We start from the raw sequence: 22882 nt of genomic DNA, 5'->3' as shown, positions 1-22882 counted from the left end.
AATCTATGCTCAAGCAAGCTTTAACGAAAATCGAAAATCGAAAGTTGTTTGCTAAAGACAATAAGACTAAGGATCTAGAGTTTGTGAATCCACTAGATCTAGATTAGGGAATTCTTCCTAGAATTTTTTTTATTGATCCTAACGACTACTCCTCTTGTCTTTCCCAAGCATAGATTATGAAGGGACTAAGACCCAACGATAACCCATCAAGATTCTTTACAGGGGAGTAGTAACTAGGATCCCTTAGGATTTTCTCCTCCTATGCACTGAATCAAGCATGAACTATGAAGAGACTCTGACCCAACTGTAGTTCATCAAAAATTCTTGGCAAAAGAGGAAGAAAAAGAAATCCTAAGAAAAAGAAAGAACCCTATGTAAAACCTCTACTCATGATCTAGCTTCATCGCAAACCCTAGAAGGGATGCTTAGCTAGACATGATCTAAATCTACTTGCAAAATTTAAATGCAGAAAAATAAACTACCCTAATTTCATAACTTAAACTATCCTAATTGCATAAATTTAAACTGCATAATTTAAACTAACCTAATTGCATAAAATTAAATTACATAAATTAAACTATCCTAATTGCAAGAAAAATAAATTGCATAAGGTAAAGAGATAAAATTTTATAAAAATAAGATTTTATATAAAAAAAATTTATTACAAAAACTTCAAAGCTCGAGGCTTGAGAAGAAAGCTAAAAAACCCACTATCTAGGGTTACAAGCTTGATTGGAAGGAAAGAATCATTAAAACAAGGGCCTTTGGGGGCTTTTTATAGGCATTTGGGGGTTATAAGGTTTTCAAAACTTTAGATGTGGGACTAAGAGGTTTTAGAGGGCTGTTAGGGGGGTTTAGGGGGATTTAGGGGCTCAAATCTCGCTCAAAAAGTACTTAAATCCATCAAGAAATCTTAGAAATTGTTTCAGCCGTCCGATCTTCATCTAAAGGACCCAATTCATCTAATAAATCAAGCCAGGAGCGATTCTGGGCCGTCGGATCACGATCTGGGTGAAGCGCTGCCGTTGGATCGCGCTGCAGAGATGGGATCAGATCGGATGCGTCGCGGACCATCCGATCAAGGTGCTGGAAGATTTCGTCCGTTAGATTGCACTGCAGAAGGATCCCGTGTTGTCCTAGTGTTTATTGATTCTTGCAATTGCCTTGATTACGGTTGGATCTTGACCGGCTACGATGGTGGCCGTCCGATGATGCAAAAATATGAAGCATTGGATCTTGATCAGAGAAGATCGGACCATCGAGTGATGTGAAGTTACCAGGTTGCCCTTCGGACCTTCTTCTCTCTCCTCATGAGCCCTGGACCACGCACGTGGATCGGGCTCGCGATGCGTTGCGGTGAGCCGAGACTCACTGATTGGCTGGTTTATGATGCGCCGATGGGTCCATGGTCCAGGCGCCTGTTGCTGTGGACCAGGCGGCTAACCAGATCACCAAATCAGTTGATTTTTGACCAATTTTGACCTGATTTGACTCGGGTTTGACCCAATTGAGACTTCTTTCTTCATTCTTCAATTTCTGTGTCAATTTAACTTCGTTTTACGTAAAATTTACGCCGTTGGAATTCTCTTTCCTTGTTCTTTCTATTGATGATCTTTTCTTCTGTAAAATATAATAATAAATATTAATTTCTTAATAAAGTTAGATAATTTAGATATTAATTGATACTTTTTATGTCAATTTGTGATATAAATCAACAGACTTCGTAAGTACTTGACTGTACCTAATAGCTTTCCATCACTGTATTAGAAATTCAGATAGTCCAACACCAAAGCACAGTGAGTTGCTTGCAAGTCACTATGGTGATCTCAGATCTGAAGGATACTTATATCCATATATTTCACAAGCAGCTCTTGATAGCAGAACGCTCAGCAGGTAGATTATTTGTTCAGTGATGATGTACTCCTACATTTTATCTATATGCTATACCAGTGTCACCACACTCCTTAGTTAAGAGGACAACCAACCCATATGTCATACAATGATCTCTACTTGATAAAAGTCATCGTCCTGAATGACGTATCATTTGATCGTGAACATGTTTAAGAACTCTACGATAAATCTTTTCTTTATCGCAGCATAGTTCTAAAGACTTTATCACAATACAAGAGTTTAAGGAAGATATTACTTTATGATAAAAAATATCAGAATAATCTTTATTCAATAATCAATAATTTATATGCAAGGATGAACTCAATCGTCACACGATTGATTTTAGGACATAATTTCCAACATGACATTGGTTACATTTCTGCTCCAAGTCATAGGTATCCTTCTGCATGATCAGCCAATAATATCCTTACTAGAGGATCTTGTAAGAAAGCGATCTGTCCCCCAAGTGATTGTCGTAAATGCTCTCGTGCACCTCCCGAAGAGTATAGTCGGCTTTGGAGGGTTGAAGATACTTGCACAAGGGTAAGGATGCTAACCTTCTGTAGAGCTGGTCGTCGATGATCACATACTGTGTCATCAATCTCTTTGATCTTAGAGCCTTAGTAGGATCAGCCAGTATGGTTCCATCTCTCAAGTAGTTGATGAATGGATTGATCTAACTCGATTCATGCTCGACTTGAACTTGATGAATTTCCTCTTCTGAGTCAATGCTTGGGCTCTCAAGATACTCGATCAAGATCTTTCCCGGCTCGTCACAACCAGAGATAGCGAGATGAGATAAGAAATTGGCTCGAATATTTTCGAGACAAGGGATGTGGAAGATCTCGAAATAATCAACATATGATTGTAGGGACTTGAGTTTTTGCAGATACCTGAAAAGAATGGGATATTGAACTGCATATTCTCTTTGGGATTGTCCAACGATGAGTTGCAAGTTGGTGAACATCCATAAGCATTTTACATCGAGATCTCTAATGATCTTTGCTCCGACTATCAAGGCTTCATACTCTGCTTGGTTATTCGAAGCTTTGAAATCGAACCGTAATGCATACTCGATCACCATCCCATCGATGTTGGTTAGAATCAAGCTCGCACAGCATCCTTGAGCATTTGAAGCTCCATCCATATATAGAATCCACATGGATTCTTGAGCATCTTCTAAGGAATGATGTTCGACTTGGCCATCATCGGTTGGAGTGCATTCGATGATGAAGTTGACGAGGATCTAGGCCTTCATCGAAGATCATGGAATAAAAGAAAGATCGAACTCAGTGGTCGACTGCCTAATTGGCCATTTTCTTCGAGGCATCTGGTCATTGAAGTAGGGTCCTCAGGAGAAGATCGCTCAAGATTTTTATTGAATGGGCCTGGAAGTAAGATCGTAGTCACCTGATAGTTGTTATGATCGCAAAGATGACTTTTTCAATGTAAGAGTACCTTGTTTCTGCATCGTGCAGCATCTGACTGATGTAATAAATGGGCTTCTGCATTTTGCCTTCTTCTCAGACCAGCATCGAGCTGACGGTTTCAGAAGTTGTTGTCACATACATGAGTAATTCATCACCGATGTTGGGCTTCATCAGGAGCAGAGGAGAGCTAAGGTATTGCTTCAAGTCGTCGAAGGCTTGTTGACACTCCTCCATCCGGATGAAGTCTTTTATTTGTTTGAGAGTTTTGAAGAAGGAAAGGCATTGTTCTACAGATATAGAGATGAATCGGCTCAAGCACGTGATGTGCCCCAACAATTTTTGGATGTCCCACTGAGAAGTTGGAGGCTTCATGTTAAGAACTGCCTTGATCTTCGATGAGGTTGGCTTCCATGAAAACAAAAAACTTTCCTGACATGACACCAAAAGCGCACTTAGTCAGATTTAGTTTCATCTGATGCTTCCTCAGGGCATCGAAAGCTTCCACCAAGTTATCGATATAGAGGGCAACTTCAGTACTTTTCACGAGCATGTCGTCGATGTAAGCCTCCATGTTGCGTTCGATTTGATCTTTGAAGATTTTGTTAACTAACCTTTGATATGTAGTCCTGATGTTTTTGAAACTGAAAGGCATAACTTTGTTGGAATAGATACCTTTATCGGTGATAAACGCCATCTTCTCCTCATCTTCGAATGTCATTCGAATCTGGTTGAAGCTAGAGAAAGCATCCCTGAAGCTGAGCAACTGATGGCCAGATGTCGCATCGACTAGCTGATCGATCCGAAGAAGTGAAAAGTAATCTTTGGGACAGACTTTGTTTAGATCGGTGTAGTCAATGTAGATCCATCATCTGCTATTTGCTTTCTTGACCATCGCAATATTCGCAAACCAATCCGGATAGCTTGCCTCATGAATGAAGTCAGCTGCTGGTAGTTTGTCAACCTTCTTATCGATGGCCTTCTGTCACTCAAGAGCCAAGCTTCTCTTCTTTTATCTCACTAGCTTGTGGTCAGGATCGATGTTTAATAGGTGAACAAAGACTTCTAGAGGGATGCCCGACATGTCGGAGGCAGACCAAGCGAAGATGTTGGCATTCTTTCTAAGAAAGTCGATGAGTTTCTCCTATAGTTCGTTGCTCAATGAGGATCCGACTTGAATGATCTTAGTCAGGTCATCACAATTGAGGGGCACAAAGATTAGTTGCTCTATGGGTTCTCCATGGCTTTCTTCTTCTCTTTGATCCAGTCTATCGTCGATGAAAAGAGTTTCAGTTGGCCTTGTTCCTTTAAGAATAGTTAAGTAGCATTATCGGGCTAGCCGTTGATCTCCTCACATCTCGTTAGTTCCTTTTCTTGTCGGGAAGCGCATGAGCAGATGGTATGTTGAGATGATTGCTCAAAATGTGTTTAGTCCGAATTGCCCCAAGATGATATTGTAGGTGGATGGGACCCGGGCTACAAGGAAGTTGAGGTGCACCATTGACTATCGAGGTGGCTGCCCGCTATAACAGGGAGCTCTATCTCACCTTCCACCTTGATCAAGTTACCTGTGAACCTGACTAAAGGAACATTGACTGATTTGATAAGGTTAGAAGGGAGTCGCTTTCGAAAAAGATAGTCATAAAAAATCACATCAGTGAAACTTTCATTATCAACAAGATATCGTTTTACACCATAGTTGGCTATTGTTATTGATACAACTACAGCATTATTGTAGGGAGTCTGGACTCCTCACAGATTTTCTTCAGTAAAGATGATGTCATTGTTGATCCACTAGCATTTTATGATGCTTTTGAAGTCGTCTGCCTCTCGAAGTCATGATCCACCGAGATCACATTGCTCACACCCACCGTAGGTTGAGTGTGATTCTCCTCCTTAAGGCGAGACCATGTTGGTGGATTGAAAGGCAGCTCCGTAGGTCACTCTCGCACGTACTTCCCGAGATAACCCCATCTTATCAAGGTCTTCGATCTCGCTTTTCAACTAGTGGTACTCCTCGATGTCGTAACCATGGTCACGATGAAATCGATAGTAGCACTTCCAATCACAAGATGCAGGCTTTGAATTTATTGACGGGGGTCGTCGAAGGAAGTTCTCTCCTCTATTTTTATGAGAATTTGCGCACGAGGAATAGTCAGAAGAGTATATGAGTTGTACCTTTTGTCAGAGTTCTTGGGCTTTGGGTTTAATCAGGGAGTTGGAACCTCCTTGATGCGAATCCAACTAGGTTCCGCAGAGATTTCTTCCTTCCTCATCTTCTTCTTTTGGCCCTTGCCCTCGAACTAGCATCGATCAGTCACAGTCTTGTCGATGCGGATGTATTTCTATGCATGCTCAAAGAGTTCGATGTAGGATCGAGGAAGCATCTTGTCCAAAGTATAGGTAAATTTGGAGTTTCGTAGTCTCCACTTCATGGCTGTGATGGCTGTCGATTTGTCGAGATCCTTGACCTCCAGGGTGGCGGTGTTAAAATGCACCATGAAGTCACATAGAGATTCTCCATCCTGCTACCTGATGGAGAAAAGACTATTGGTGGATCGCAGCTCTCTCCAGTTGGTACCGAAGTGCACCACGAACAGCTGCTCGAACTGCTCAAAAAAGTTAATGCTTCTCAGTTGAAATCCGGAGTACAACACTCACATGATTTTTTAGAGAGTAATCGGAAAGGCAACGCAGAGGAGGGTGTCGGATGCCCCCTGTAAAAGCATGAGAGCTTTGTAGCTCTCAAGATAGTCAAGTGGGTCGGTAGAGCTGTCATATGGCTCAATCTGTGGCATCTTGAATCGAGCATAAATCGGATCATCAAGGATCCATCGAGAGAAAGACAGACTCATACTGATGCCGAATTCATTGGTGGGGTCTCAATGGTTTGTCCGGAGCTGTTCTAGGCAACGATCAAACTTCTTCAATTTTCGATCGTACTCATCCAACCATCATTGCGATACATCAGGATACCACGAGTAGCCTGCGGTAGAGCCTTCCCTAGAAGAATATGGTTTTGATGGAGATCGTGGCCTCTTCCTTTTGTGCGGAGCTTGTCGAGAGGAATGAGGCTGGCAATCATCGAAGTCGGCACACGAAGTGCATCGAGATTTTGGATGCAGTGACCGTCGAGTGGATCGAGAGCTCGCTCATTGGGATTGTTGTGTAGAGTGGCGTGTTGGAGATCATGGTCAGTGACTGTGTCTGGAAGGCATGTCATGCGGTGCGATCTCCTTCGGCCGCTGCTGCTGTTGCTGTTGCTAGAGACCGTGAATGGTCTCTGATAGATTTCTAATCTGCTGCACCAGAGTAGCAAACCCAGGTTCTGTTGTCATCGACGGTCGTAAAGTGCTCGGCTCTTCGAGAGTCACTGATGGCACGTCACACCGGGATGGACGTCGAGTGGAGCTTGTAGAAGCATTTTGCACTCTTGTTTTAGCCATGGGGGTCCTTGAGAGAGAAAACTTTTTTCTACTACCCCACCTTCCTGGCATGCCAAACTGTTACGGTATTTTCCTGATTTCGGTAGTTGGCCTGGAGGCGACTAGCTACTGTGCTTGAATACAAGCTAGCAGAATACTGGGAGATGGTGTGTCATCACCAGAGAAGATGCATACAGTCAAGGCCGAAGGCGAGAGCGAAGAGTTTTCGCTGAACGACGGCACTGGTCTCCGCTCGATGCCGAAGAAGATAGATCTACAAAGAAAGTCCCGTCAGAGGTGGCTCCAGTGAAGATCCTCCGACATTCAAATCAGTGAAGTGGCTTGAGAGGAAAGAGCGATAGAGTATCTAGGTTGCAAATAGCGTGCGTACCTGGAGGAGTGATGCGTGTCGTTGATAGCATCAAAAATAACTCTACTCACTACGTAGGTAGGATGAATCGAGATCGTATCCTCAGAGACCTTGGGCTAAGTTGAGATTGCAAAATAAAAAAAAAGCATTGTTTTGATTTAGAAAATAAATTATCTTAAAATTGATGTAATTAGAAAATAAAGAGCTCCAGAGTTTTGAATTAATCTTGCACTAGTAGAGTTGTATCTCTTTTTTTTTAATTAAATAGATGTGATTAATCTTAGAAAAAATATCTATCTTTTCTCGACACGTCCCGTACCCGTAGATCACGGTGCATCTCCGAAAAGTACTAGGTAAACAATTCTTCTTTCCTCGGCATGCCTCGTACCCGTAGATCACGGCGCGTCTCCGAAAAGTAAAAGTTATTCCTAATATTAATCTAACAAGAAAGAATAAATAAAAGCATATGAAAGAGAGCAAATAAAGAACTCATGACGATTTAAATAAAAAGTATAATCTTTATTGCATATAAAGAAATACAAGAAAGTTTAGAACAATAAACCATCTCTGTGTCGTTACAAAATTTCTTCTCCACTCTCGAGACTGCTTAGCCTAGCTGCTCATGAAGTAGTCCCTTTCTATTCCTCTATGCAAGACTCTAGAAGAATTTCTGGGCTCCCCTTCCAATGGGAGTACAAAAGTCTTTTATAGATGTTAGGAGGGAGGAGTTTTACATGATTTTCCGATGTGGGACTAAAAAAAATACTAAGGACTAAAAGATCACAACCAGATAAAGAAAATACAAATCTTTCCTCGTAAAATATTTTCAAATATTATTTTTTTTTCTTTTAATGAGCATCTGTTTGTCTGTTCGTGTCCGCCTGCCGCGCACCCGCACCCGCGCCCCCGCGATGCCACATCTGCGCACGCCCGCTCGCAATGCCACGCCTGTGCCCGTGCCCACTCGCGCGCCCACGCGCTCACGCGCTCACCCGCGCACCCAAGAAGCTTTTGTTTCTTTTTGATTACCAAAAAGAAACTTTTGTTTCTTTAAAATGACGCCAATATCCTTTTTAGATTCCTTGCATAGTATCTTCATTTTCTATAATACCGTATGCATCCTTCTTTTATTTTAATTTTATTTTAAGTCCAATTTTCTTCAAACTTGAGTCTTTTTGATCTACGAATCGGACTCTTTGTATCAACGATCACTTTTCCTGTAAAATATAAAAAGAAGCATCAAATTCTTAATAAATAAAATAAATTAAATATAATTTTCTATTTTAAATGACTTAAATTAAGTATTTATCATACCTCCCAACTTGAATTTTGCTCATCCTCGAGTAAAATAGATATATCAGCATTGTGTACCGACTCGGTCTTGAATAAAAAGTTAGGTTAGGCATCCCAAAAGGTAGATGATACCTGGTAGACCATTAAAGAGATACTTCATTAGATTATCAATTTGATCCAATTAGTGGTTGAGTATTAACTAAAGAAATTTTAAGAGCTTTTCTTTCATCAACTCTCACTTTATTCTTTAAATCCTCTAACTGAATGTGAGAGGGATTTATTATCTTCTTGCAATTTAGTCCCCTTATTATCCACTTTTTTTTTTAACATTGCCCACCTTTTTACGCGAACCACAACACTTACTTAGGCGAAGGGGCCCGGTTACTCAGTAGGAAATCAATATTTTTTTTTTAATAAAAAGTATATTTTAAGAAAAATTTTTGCATACCTCGATCTTTCCACCCACTCTCTCATGAAGCAGATTCTTTATTGAGATCAGTAAGAAGAGGGTTGTAGAATCACTCCTAAAATTTGGTCTAGTCTAAACCCTACCATTCATTGGGTTTTCTTAATAATTTATTCCTCAGTATCTCTAAAATTATCTTGACCGTTAATCATTCATTTATTAGGATGCCTAATTGACTCTTAATCAAAATAAAATTCGGATACACAAAACTAATTATTTCTGACCATACTCGAAGATTTGATTAATTTCTATTTCCTTCCCCCCAACTTAATCTACATTGTCCTCAATGGAGTAGGAAAGCAAAGAAAATAAAAGGAGAGAGTGCACCTGGGATAATTTTACTTCGAAAGTTGAAGATAGCTTCATTGATTAATAGGCTCTTGTTCTAAATTTCTGTAGCTGCAATAAAGTAAAAAAAAAAATATGAAATCGTTGGGTTGCCTCCCAACAAGTGCTAAGTTTTACGTCTTCAGTCAGACGTCAAGTTTATTGACAGACTCTACCATACAGAGCGGTCCTTTATTAAAAAAAATGAAGATCAGTTAAAACAAAATAAAAAAAATTTGGGTTGCATCCCAAAAAGTGCTAAGTTTAACATAGCCAGACGTCATATGCAATAAAACCAACAAAAGGTGGGCAATGGCTCATACTTGATTGTCCATGGAGGAGTGATTTTATCATGTGGTGTATCCAACAAGGTGTTAACTTCTTTCATATATCCCTCAAAGTCATACACTCCAAAGTGAGCCAAGCAAGTATCTAAGGGGTCTGGTGCTAGAATTATGGGTGTTGCATCTTCTATAATGTCTTCTAGTGTATCTATTTCGAAGCAACTATCCATTGATGATCCTTGGGAAGCACCAAACACATTCAGTCTCAGTTTCTTATTCCCAAACGATACGTCCATGACTCCTGTCCTACAATTAATGCATGCATTTACCGTAGCTAGGAAGGGTCATCCTAAGATGATGAAAATTTATCTTGGGTTGCCTCTTAGTTTCATGTCGAGAATCAGAAAATCAACTAGAAAGTAAAACTCATCTACCTTGACCAAGACATCCTCAAGCATTCCACGTGGTTCCTTAATTGATCGGTCGGCTAACTGCAGTGTGACTGATGTGGGTTTCAGTTCTCCGAATCCAAAAAGTTCAAACATCGAACTAAGTAAAAGATTCACACTTGCCCCTAAGTCCAGAAGAGCTTTTTCAATGTGATAATCTCCTATAACACAGAAAATGATGGGGGCTCCTGGGTCCTTAAGCTTTGGAGGAGTGGCATGCTGGAAGACATAACTAGCCTGTTCAGTGAGGCATACTTTCTTTGGGATTTATGATCTAGATTTATATTTTTGGGTGCACAAATTTTTCAAAAATTTGGCATAAGCAGGGACCTGTTTGATTGCGTCTAGAAGGAAAAGATTAATTTAGACTTGCTTAAACAATTCCAACATCTCGTCGAGTCTTCCTCCCTTCTTATCTACAGGAATAAGGGCTTTCAGGGCATCCGAAAATGGGACTTTAGGTAAGTAAGATGATTCTAGTGCAGTTGGTTCATTCTCTATTTTAAGGTCCTCCTTGTTCTTGGGTGATTTGGATTTGGTTAGAGGTTTAGGGTCGATCTCATTAGTTTTACTAGTGTGTTCAATGACCTTCCCACTTCTCAGAGTTATGATTGATTTGGCATGTTCAGAAAAAACTTCTGGGGTATTAGAACTCTCAATCACAAATTGCCCTCTTGGGTTGCTCTCGGGTTGGCTAGGTAATTTTTCTCCTTCCCTCCTACTGAATGCAGTCGTTAGTTGACCTATTTGGGTCTCTAGCTTAGCAATGGATTGTGTGTGGGAGTTAAGGATCTGAGTGTTGACTTCTAATCGTTCTAGTGCTTTCAGAACTTTTTGCTCAAAAGTTGAGCTGTGACCAGTAGTAGACGGTTGAGGAGCATTTTGAAATTGATGGTATGGTCCATGCCTATATGTTGGGTCCTGATATTGAGGTCGAGGTGCGACAGGGTCAACCATTGGTTGTGGTCTCCAGGAAAAATTTAGATGGTTTCTCCAGCTGGGGTTATAAGTGTTCGAATAAGGATCGTTTCCTGATCTGCGAGCTTGTTGGACTTGAGCTTGCTGAACCTGCTCGTGCACAAACTCAGAAAATTGAGGTGCGGCTGGGCATTCACTAACAAAATAGTTCGGACTTGTACACAATGCACAAACTTCTTGGATTGGGTTAGGTGGAATCGGGGATTGTCCAGTATTTAGAAGATGATCTAATTTTTGGGACAGTTCATCTACCTTATGATGGATATCTATGGAATTTCCTACTTCATATATTCCACCTCTCTTTGGGTTTAACATGGGTTTATCTCTAATAGAGGCAGACATATGATGTAATGAATTTTTACTTAAAATTTCAAACAGTTGCCATGCCTCATCCTCACTTTTCAGCATGAATGTCCCACCGCATGATGCATCGACCATTTGTCTATGTCTTTCATATAGCCCATCATAAAAATATTGGATTAACTACCACTTGGGTACAGCATGATGGGGATATTTTCTAATAAGGTCCTTTAATCTCTCCCATGTTTCATGAAACATTTCTCCATCTAATTGGAAAAAATTAGTTATGGCTTTTCTTATTTGATTAGTTTTTCATATGGAAAAATATTTCTTGAGAAACTCTCCTTGCAGCTGGTCCCATGTTGATATAGTCATGGAATCCAAAGTATGTAGCCAGTATTTGGCTTTGTCCTTAAGTGAGAAAGAGAATAATTTTAACCTAAGAGCATCATCGGAGAAGTTGTGAATTTTGACAGTTGAGCATATCTCAAGAAATTCTTCAAGATATTTATAAGGGTCCTCATTACTAAGTCTATAAAATGAAGGTAACATTTGGATTATACTGGACTTAATTTCATATTGAGTGGCCTCCACAGGGGGCACTTGAATACAAGGAGAGTAGGTATATGTGGAAGGAGTAAAGTACTCCTTCAATTATCTGGGTGGATCATTCTCTTGATTTCGGTCCATATTTTTACGTCTATTAGCTCTAAAGGTTCTTTCTATTTCTGGATCAAAAGGGGATTGTCCAGTATTTAGAAGATGGTCTAATTTTTGGGACAGTTCATCTACCTTACTGTGGATATCCATGACGTTTCCAATCTGATAAATTCCACTTCTTTTTTGTTGAAGCATGGGTTGTTCTCTAGAAGTGGCAGACATATGATGTAGGGAATTCTCACTGAGTATTTCAAAGAGCTGCCAGGCTTCATCCTCACTCTTTAGCATGAATGTCCCACCACATGATGCATCAACCATTTATTGGTGTTTCTCTGATAAATCATCATAAAAATACTGACAAAGTTGCCATTTAGGGACAGCATGGTGTGGACATTTACGAATGAGGTCCCTTAACCTTTCCCATGTCTCATGAAAAAGTTCACCCTCCAATTGGAAAAAACTGGTGATAGCTTTTCTAATTTGATTTGTTTTTTCGATTGAAAAGTATTTTTTTAGAAATTCTCTCTGAAGCTGATCCCAAGTTGAAATGGTTATAGAGTCTAAGGAGTTTAACCAATGTTTGGCTTTGTCCTTAAGTGAGAAAGGGAACAGTTTCAACCTAAGGGCATCATCTAAGAAGTTTTGGATTTTTACTGTGGTACAAATTTTAAGAAATTCATCCAAGTATTTGTATGGATCCTCATTACTAAGTCCATAGAACGATGGCAACATTTGAATAATGCTAGACTTAATCTCATATTGGGTAGCTTCTACTGGAAGTGCTTGAATGCATGGAGAGTAGGTATACGAGGATGGAGTGAAGTATTCTCTCAATGAGCGTGGAGGATTAGCCTCACCAGGTGCAGCCATGTTTCTAACTCGGATAGTCCTAAGAGTCTTTTCTAATTCTTCGTCTAATGGTTGCAAGTCGGGTTTTAGTGATCGTCGACCTAACATACAACTTAAAAGGTCTATGTAGGACTATTCTAGTCTGTTAAGGATTTTTTTTTATTATTATTAAGTGGAGAAGAGAGGAGAGAAAAGAGTTCTAAAGAAGAGATCCTAAGAAGTCTTAAAACTAATAGAAGAATTAGTTGTGGTTAGATTTTAATTACAATCAAGTTAACACGCAGTGGACTCTCTATCCTAAAGTTACTCTAGTTTTAGACTGCTCCTAACTGTATTTAGCCTTCAAGCCCTCCAAGTCAGAGCTTGACTAACCAACTGGCCAGGTAAGTGTAAGGTTGGTGAGAGTCCCTCCGTTGCTTTCCTTAGACACCAATTAAATTGGCCAAGTCAGCGAACGGAACCAATTAAAAACCACCTTCCTTTGGGCCCAGTCGTCCCGCAAACCACTTGCCTAGACACCAGCTAGCTGACCAAGTCTAACCCGATTCAACTCTCAGGGTCACTTGTCCTAATGAGCTCGAAATCTTTAGGGGTCAACGTCTAATTAATTTTAGATTAAGGTCTAGGTTATGCAAATGCAAGGGAGTGATTTGTGGGCCAAGGAAGGATGATCAAATTTCCACCTTATCTGATTAATGGGTTATTGCCTTTAAGATTAATTATGGATATGAGATGCAAAGAAACAAGGTGTCCAATCAAGTTAGAAATTTTTATATTTGAGATTACACTATTTTAGTTAAGTATTATGAAATGTCAGTGACTTTTTTTTTTAATTCAACCGTGCCAAGATCCCCAGCACGCGGGCACAGGCGCGGCATCGCGAGCAAGCGTGCCCAGGAAGCTTTTGTTTCTTTTTGATTACTAAAAAGAAACTTTTGTTTCTTTTTGATTACCAAAAAGAAACTTTTGTTTCTTTAAAATGACGCCAATATTCTTTTTAGATTCCTTGCATAGTATCTTCATTTTTTATAATACCGTATGCATCCTTCTTTTATTTTAATTTTATTTTAAGTTCAATTTTCTTCAAACTTGAGTCTTTTTGATCTACGAATCGGACTCTTTGTATCGGCGATCACTTTTCCTATAAAACATAAAAAAAATATCAAATTTTTAATAAATAAAATAAATTAATTATAATTTTCTGTTTTAAATGACTTAAATTAAGTATTTATCACACCCTTCAACTTGAATTTTGCTCGTCCTCGAGTAAAATAGATATATCAGCATTGTGTACCGACTCAGTCTTGAATCAAAAGTTAGGTTAGGCATCCCAAAAGGTAAATGATATCCGGTCAGACCATTAAAGAGATACTTCATTGGATTATCAGTTTGTCCCAATTAGTAGTTGAGTATTAACTAAAGAAATTTTAAGAGCTTTTCTTTCACCAACTCCCACTTTACTCTTTAAATCTTCTAACTTAATGTGAGAGAGGTTTATTATCTTCTTGCAATTTAGTTCCCTTATTATCCACTATTTTTTTTTTTTAACATTGCCTACCTTTTTACGCGAACCACAACACTTACTTAGGCGAAGGGGTCCGATTACTCAGTAGGAAACCAATGTTTATATATATATATATATATATATATATATATATATATATATATTTTAAGAAAAATTTTTGCATACCTCGACCTTTCCACCCAATCTCTCATGAAGCAGATTCTTTATTGAGATCAGTAAGAAGAGGGTTGTAGAATCACTCCTAAAATTTGGTCTAGTCTAAACCCTACCATTCATTGGGTTTTCTTAATAATTTATTCCTCAATATTTCTAAAATTATCTTGATCGTTAATCATTCATTGATTAGGATGCCTAATTGACTCTTAATCAAAATAAAATTCGGATACACAAAACTAATTATTTCTGACCATACTCGAGGATTTGATTAATTTTCTTCCTCCCTCCAACTTAATTTACATTGTCCTCAATGAAGTAGGAAAGCAAAGAAAATAAAAGGAGAGAGTGCACCTGGGATAATTTTGCTTCGAAAGGTGAAGATAGCTTCATTGATTAATAGGCTCTTGTTCTAAATTCCTGTAGCTACAGTAAAGTAAAAAATAAAATAAAATTATTGGGTTGCGTCCCAACAAGCGCTAAATTTTATATCTTCAGCCCGACTGAATTGAGTATTATGGCGGTATTGGATCCACTAAATCAATAGATTTAATTAATTCTCCATCACTAATTCCATCTATGTAAGGTTTCAATCGCTGACCATTCACTTTAAAGGTATTCCCCTGTTTAGGATTTTTGAGTTCTATAGCTCTATGAGGAAATACTTGAGTTACAATGGAAGGTCCGTCTCAACGTGAGCGAAGTTTTTCAGAAAACAGACGCAACCTAAAATTGAAGAGCCAAACTTTTTGATTGGGCTCGAATGTTTTTCGTGCAATGAATTTATCATGGTACGCTTTAGTTTGAGCCTTATAGATTCTGGTACTCTCATACGCTTCATTGCGTAGCTCTTCAAGTTCATTTAGTTGAAGTCTCCTATTGGAACCTGCATTTTTTATATCAAAGTTAAATTGCCGTATGGTCCAAAATGTATGATGTTCCAATTCCACCGACAGATGACAAGCTTTTTCGAATACAAATCGATAAGGAGACATTCCTATGGGTATTTTAAAAGCTGTACGGTAAGCCCATAATGCATCATCTAAGCGTGCTGACCAGTCTTTTCTATCGGGTCTTACCATTTTTTCAAGAATATGCTTGATCTCCCTATTGGAGACCTCAACTTGGCCACTTATCTAGGGGTGATAAGGTGTGGCAACTTTATGAGTTATTTCGTATTTTTTCATTAGCATGTCGAAGTGCTTATTTGTGAAGTGTGTACCCCCATCGCTAATTATGGCTCTTCGGCATCCAAATCGACTAAAGATGTTATGTTGAATGAACTTGATCACGATTTTATGATCATTGGTTCGGGTTGCCATAGCCTCTACCCATTTTGATACGTAGTCTACTGCTACCAAAATATACTCGAATCCAAATGAGGAGGGAAAGGGTCCCATGAAATCAATTCTCCAAACATCAAAAATTTCTACTACAAGTATAGGGGACAGGGGCATCATATCTTTTCTCGAAATATTTCCTATTTGCTAGCATCGCAAGCAATTACGACTGAATTCATATGCATCTTTGAATAGTGTCGGCCAATAAAATCCACTCTGCAACACCTTTGCTGTAGTTTTTCTTCCACTAAAATGTCCCCCACATATCGAAGAATGGCAAAAAGTGAGAATGCTTTGGAATTCACTCTCGGAGACACAACGGCAAATAACTTGGTCAGAACAGTATTTGAATAGTTCAGGTTCTTCCCAAAAATAATGTTTAATTTGTGAGAAAAATTGATCCTTTTCTTGTTTTATCCAGTGAGAAGGTACTTGTCCTGTTGACAAGTAATTGACAATATGGGCAAACCATGGAGGACGGCTAGAGGAGATTGCGAAAAGTTGTTCGTCAGAAAATTTTTCTTTGACCTCATCTATGCCTATCGTGTGTTCAACTAAGATCCTAGAGATGTGATCAGCTACCACATTCTTGGAACCCTTCTTATCTCAGATTTTCAGATCAAATTCTTGTAAAAGAAGGATCCATCTGATCAAATGCAGTTTAGTATCTTTCTTTGAGAGGAGATGTTTCAGAGCCGCATGATCAGAGTAAACTAGAACCTTAGACCCTAACAGATATGAGCAAAATTTTTCAAGGGCGAACACTACTGCTAGTAGCTCTTTTTCTGTTGTAGTGTAGTTTAATTGGGCATCGGAAAGAGTCTTGCTAGCATAATAGATCACATGTGGCTCCTTATTAATTTTTTGGCCTAAAACAGTACCTATTGGAAAGTCAGAGGCATCATATATAATCTCAAATGGAATGGACCAGTCAGGGGATTTTATTATAGGTGCTGTTGTCAGGGCTGTTCGTAATGTGTTGAACACTTTCAAACAGTCTTCGTCAAAGACAAATGGTGTATCCTTGGCCAACAGATTGCACAAGGGTCTTGAAATCTTGCTAAAGTTTTTGATGAAGCATCTATAAAATCCGGCATGACCTAAGAAGGATCATATTTGTCGGACCGAAGTAGGGGGTGGTAGTTTTGAAATGACCTCAACTTTGGCTTTATCTACCTCGATCCCTCTTTCAGAAATAATATGTCCTAATACAATTTTTTTTCGCACCATGAAATGGCTCTTTTCCCAACTTAGGACAAGATTTGTCTCCATACACCATTTAAGAACTTTGGAAAGATTATGGAGACAATCCTCAAAGGTGGTTCCAAACACAGAAAAATCATCCATAAAAATTTCAATACATTTGTCCACCATATCCGAAAAAATGACCAGTATGCACCGTTGAAATGTAGCGGGTGCATTACAGAGCCCGAATGGCATACGCCGAAAAGTGAAGGTGCCATAGGGGCAGGTGAAGGTAGTCTTTTCTTGGTCATCCAGAAATACAGGTACTTGATTGTACCCTGAATAACCATCAAGAAAACAGAAGAAACTTTGTCCTGCTAACCGTTCTAAGATTTGGTCGATGAAGGGCAATGAAAAATGATCCTTCCTAGTAACGACATTTAGTTTTCTATAATCTATGCATACTCGCCATCCAGATGATATGCGAGTGGGAAGCTGTTCACCTTCTTCGTTCTCAACTACAGTAATACCTGATTTTTTAGGTATTACTTGAGTGGGACTGATCCATTTACTATCGGATATGGGATAGATGATTCCAGCATCTAACCACTTTACCACCTCTTTCTTTACTACTTCACGCATGTTTGGATTCAATCTCCTCTTCATATCTTGATGGGGTTTGGCATTTGCCTCAAAATGAATATGGTGCATGCAAATGGAGGGGTCAATTCCTTTTAAATCGGCAATGGACCAACCGATAGCCTCTTTGTGTTCCTTCAGAATACCAACCAATTGTGCTTCTTGATTAGGGGTCAAGTCTGATGCAATGATTGTTGGGAGGGTGTCATTGAGTCCTAGAAATACATACTTGAGCGTAGCAGGAAGGGGTTTCAATTCTAACGTAGGTGGTGATTTTAAAGATGGGACTATTGGTGTACTGGCTAATGTGGGCAATGGCTCATACTTGATTGTCCATGAAGGAGTGGTTTTATTGTGTGGTGTATCCAACAAGATGTTAACTTCTTTCATATATTCCTCAAAGTCATACACTCCAAAGTGAGCGAAGCAAGTATCTAAGGGGTCTGGTGCTAGAATTGTGGGTGTTGCATCTTCTATAATGTCTTTTAGTGTATCTACTTCGAAGCAACTATCCATTGATGGACCTTGGGAAGCACCAAACACATTCAGTCTTAGTTTCTTATTCCCAAACGATACGTCCATGACTCCTGTCCTACAATTAATGCATACATTTGCCGTAGCTAGGAAGGGTCGTCCTAAGATAATGGAAATTTATCTGGGATTGCCACTTAGTTCCATATCGAGAACCAGAAAATTAACTGAAAAGTAAAATTCATCTACCTTGACCAAGACATCCTCAAGCATTCCACGTGGTTCCTTAATTGATCTGTCGGCTAATTGCAGTGTGACTGATGTGGGTTTCAGTTCTCCAAATCCAAAAAGTTCATACACCGAACTAGGTAAAAGATTCACACTTGCTCCTAAATCCAGAAGAGCTTTTTCAATGTGATAATCTTCTATAACACAAGAAATGATGGGGGCTCCTGGGTCCTTAAGCTTTGGAGGAGTGGCATGCTGGAAGACAGAACTAGCCTGTTCAGTGAGGCGTACTTTCTTTGAGATTTGTGATCTAGATTTATGTTTTTAGATGCACAAATCCTTCAAAAATTTGACATAAGCAGAGACCTGTTTGATTGCGTCTAGAAGGAGAAGATTAATTTGGACTTGCTTAAATAATTCCAACATCTCATCGAGTTTTCCTCCCTTCTTATCTGCAGGAATAGGGGCTTTCAGGGCATCCGAAAATGGGGCTTTAGGCAAGTAAGATGATTCCGGTGCAGTTGGTTCCTTCTCTATTTTCAGGTCCTCCTTATTCTTGGGTGATTTGGCTTCGGTTAGAGGTTTAGGGTCGGTCTCATTGGTTTTACTAGTGTGTTCAATGACCTTCCCACTTCTCAGAGTCATGATTGATTTGGCATGTTCAGAAAATACTTCTGGGGTATTAGAGCTCTCAATCACAAATTGCCCTCTTGGGTTGCTCTCGGGTTGGCTAGGTAATTTTTCTCCTTCCCTCCTACTGAATGCAGTCGCTAGTTGACCTATTTGGATCTCTAGCTTAACAATGGATTGTGTGTGGGAGTTAAGGGTCTGAGTGTTGACTTCTAATCGTTCTAGTGCTTTCAGAATTTTTTTCTCAAAAGCTGAACTGTGACCAGTAGTAGACGGTTGAGGAATATTTTGAAATTGATGGTATGGTCCATGCTTATATGTTGAGTCCTGATATTGAGGTCGAGGTGTGGCAGGACCAACCACTGGTTGTGGTCTCCAAGAGAAATTTGGATGTTTTCTCCAGTCGGGGTTATATGTGTTCGAATATGGATCGTTTCCTGATCTGCGAGCTTGTTGGACTTGAGCTTGCTGAACCTGCTCGTGCACAAACTCAGAAAATTGAGGTGCGGCTGGGCATTCACTAACAAAATGGTTCGGACTTGCACACAATGCACAAACTTCTTGGATTGGGTTAGGTGGAATCGGAGATTGTCCAGTATTTAGAAGACGATCTAATTTTTGGGACAGTTCATCTACCTTATGATGGATATCTATGGTATTTTCTACTTCATATATTCCACCTCTCTTTGGGTTTAACATGGGTTTATCTCTAATAGAGGCAGACATATGATGTAATGAATTTTTACTTAAAATTTCAAACAGTTGCCATGCCTCATCCTCATTTTTCAGCATGAATGTCCCACCGCATGATGCATCGACCATTTATCGATGTCTTTCAGATAGCCCATCATAAAAATATTGGATTAACTGCCACTTGGGTACAGCATGATGGGGATATTTTCTAATAAGATCCTTTAATCTCTCCCATGTTTCATGAAACATTTCTCCATCTAATTAGAAAAAACTAGTTATGGCTTTCCTTATTTGATTAGTTTTTCCTATGGAAAAATATTTCTTGAGAAACTTTCCTTGCAGCTGGTCCCATGTTGATATAGTCATGGAATCCAAAGTATGTAGCCAGTATTTGGCTTTATCCTTAAGTGAGAAAGAGAATAATTTTAACCTAAGAGCATCATCGGAGAAGTTATGAATTTTGACAGTTGAGCATATCTCAAAAAATTCTTCAAGATATTTATAAGGGTCCTCATTACTAAGTCTATAAAATGAAGGTAACATTTGGATTATACTGGACTTAATTTCATATTGAGTGGCCTCCACAGGGGGCACTTGAATACAAGGAGAGTAGGTATATGTGGAAGGAGTAAAGCACTCCTTCAATTATCTGGGTGGATCATTCTCCTGATTTCGGTCCATATTTTTACGTCTGTTGGCTCTAAAGGTTCTTTCTATTTCTGGATCAAAAGGTTGGATTTCTGATCGTAACGATCTACGGCCAAGCATACACCTTACAATTATACTTTAGAGTAAACATAAAAAATTTTAGTTTTTATAATATATATATATATATATATATTTATAATAAAGTGAGAAAAGAGTGAAGAAAATTTAAAGAGAAGAACCTAAGAATCTTAAATCTATGAAAAGGGAGAAATTAGTTAATGTTTAGATGTTAATTGCAATCAACTTAAACAAGCATAGACTCTCTATCCTAAGGTTAACTTAGATCTAGACAGCTCCTAACTTTCAAGACCGCCTTTGAGCACTCCAAGCTCAAGACTGACTAACTGACTCGGTCAGGTAAGCGTAAGATGTGGGAGGTTCCCGCTCGTTGCTTTCCTTAGACACCAACTGAGTTGGCCAGGTCAGTCAACGGAACCAATTGAAAACCACTTTCTTTAACCACTTACCTTAGACACCGAGCAATTAACCAATCCGCACTCGGTTCAATTCTAGAGCTTTCTTATCCTATTGAGCTCGAAATTCCTAGGGCTGACGTCTAGTTGATTTTAAAATTAAGGCTTGGTTTAATGCAGAATGAAGGTTATGATTTTTGGGCCAAGAAAGGGTGATCAAATCCCCACCTTAACTGATTAATGGGTTATTGCCCTTAAGATTAATTATGGAGATGAGATGCAAAGAAACAAAGTGTCCAATCAATTTAAAAATTTTTATATTTGAGGTTACGCTATTTTAGTTAAGTGTTATGAAATATCAGTGGCTTTTTTTTTTTAATTCAACCGTGCCAAGGTCCCCGGCAACAGCGCCAAAATTTGATGCGTAGTCGTTGATAGCATCAAAAATAACTCTACTCACTACGTAGGTAGGATGAGTCGAGATCGTATCCTCAGGGACCTTGGGCTAAGTTGAGATTGCAAAATAAAAAAAAAAAGTATTGTTTTGATTTAGAAAATAAATTATCTTAAAATTGATGTAATTAGAAAATAAAGAGCTCGGGAGTTTTGAATTAATCTTGCATTAGTAGAGTTGTATCTCTTTTCTTTTAATTAAATAGATGCGATTAATCTTAAGAAAAATACCTATCTTTCCTCGGCACGCCCCGTATCCGTAGATCACGGCGCATCTCCGAAAAGTACTAGGTAAACAACTCTTCTTTCCTCGACGCGTCCCATATCCGTAGATCACGGCGCGTCTCCAGAAAGTAAAAGTTGTTCCTAATATTAATCTAACAGGAAAGCATAAATAAAAGCATATAAAAGAGAGCAAATAAAGAACTCATGACGATTTAAATAAAAATCATAATTTTTATTGCATATAAAGAAATACAAGAAAGTTTAGAACAATAAACCATCTCTGTGTCGTTACAAAATTTCTTCTCTACTCCCGAGACTGCTTATCCTAGCTGCTTATGAAGTAGTCCCTTTCTATTCCTCTATGCAAGGCTCTAGAAGAATTTCTGGGCTCCCCTTCCAATGGGAGTACAAAAGCCTTTTTATAGGTGTTAGGAGGGAGGAGTTTTACATGGTTTTTCGATGTGGGACTAAAAAAAATACTAAGGACTAAAAGATCACAAACAGATAAAGAAAATACAAATCTTTCCTCTTAAAATATTTTCAAATATTATTTTTTTTCTTTAATGAGCATCTGTTCGTCTGTTCGCGTCCGCCTACCGCGCACCCGCACCCGCGCCCCCGCGATGCCGCGTCTGCGCATGCCCGCTCACGATGCCATGCCTGTGCCCGCGCTCGCCCGCGCGCCCAGGAAGCTTTTGTTTCTTTTTGATTACCAAAAAGAAACTTTTATTTCTTTAAAATAACGCCAATATCCTTTTTAGATTCTTTGCATAGTATCTTCATTTTTTATAATACCATATGCATCCTTTTTTTATTTTAATTTTATTTTAAGTCCAATTTTCTTTAAACTTGAGTCTTTTTTATCTACGAATCGGACTCTTTATATCAGCGATCACTTTTCCCGTAAAACATAAAAAGAAGTATCAAATTCTTAATAAATAAAATAAATTAAATATAATTTTCTGCTTTAAATGACTTAAATTAAGTGTTTATCAAGGAGTTCCCGCTTATCTCTATTTATAGAGGAAGCAAAATGGATGGTGAGAGAACAGATGATCATGTCAATTATATTCCATTGTACAGTGCCGCATGGTGCTGCATGGGCATCTTTAAATAATAACTGCGGGCGTGCTTTCTATTCGGTGTGCTAAGATAGCGAACGCTACCATGCATGGGGTATAATAACAACCCTGTGGGCACATTTAATGAATTCATAGCATCTCATCATGGTGTGCAGCTAGTCGTCCAGAGTATGACATCTGATTGATGTGACCTTGATATGGCCTGTTAGAATGATGTAGCAGCCATATTTGGTGCTTAGCTAGTCGGTAGAGACACGTACAGTCGGAGTCGGCAAAATGAGGCCCTCAAGGGGTGATACCCTGTTGTTAACTGGCGTAGTCAACTATACACCAAGTAAAAAGTTAGTTACAAGCCGAGCGTTGTTGATTATTGGTGGCTGTGGTGGTGTGTTAAGCCTAGTCAGCCTGATGCTGACTAG

General features: G+C 39.1%; 3 non-coding genes across 3 annotated transcripts; all 3 read left to right on the top strand.

The window, feature by feature from the left end:
• The first annotated feature begins 11406 nt into the window (after positions 1-11406).
• Positions 11407-11512, top strand: LOC140857688 (small nucleolar RNA R71). Its single transcript, XR_012141180.1, has one exon. It is a non-coding gene; the product is annotated as a small nucleolar RNA R71 (small nucleolar RNA).
• A 733-nt stretch (positions 11513-12245) lies between these two features.
• Positions 12246-12351, top strand: LOC140857613 (small nucleolar RNA R71). Its single transcript, XR_012141105.1, has one exon. It is a non-coding gene; the product is annotated as a small nucleolar RNA R71 (small nucleolar RNA).
• Positions 12352-19770: 7419 nt separating this feature from the next.
• Positions 19771-19876, top strand: LOC140857700 (small nucleolar RNA R71). The gene has a single exon (XR_012141192.1). It is a non-coding gene; the product is annotated as a small nucleolar RNA R71 (small nucleolar RNA).
• Positions 19877-22882: the final 3006 nt, after the last annotated feature.

This window comes from Elaeis guineensis, chromosome 4 (assembly GCF_000442705.2).
Source record: "Elaeis guineensis isolate ETL-2024a chromosome 4, EG11, whole genome shotgun sequence".
Lineage (NCBI taxonomy): Eukaryota > Viridiplantae > Streptophyta > Magnoliopsida > Arecales > Arecaceae > Elaeis > Elaeis guineensis.
Note: the sequence above shows the minus strand (reverse complement) of the source record. Positions and strands in the feature narration are given on the sequence as shown.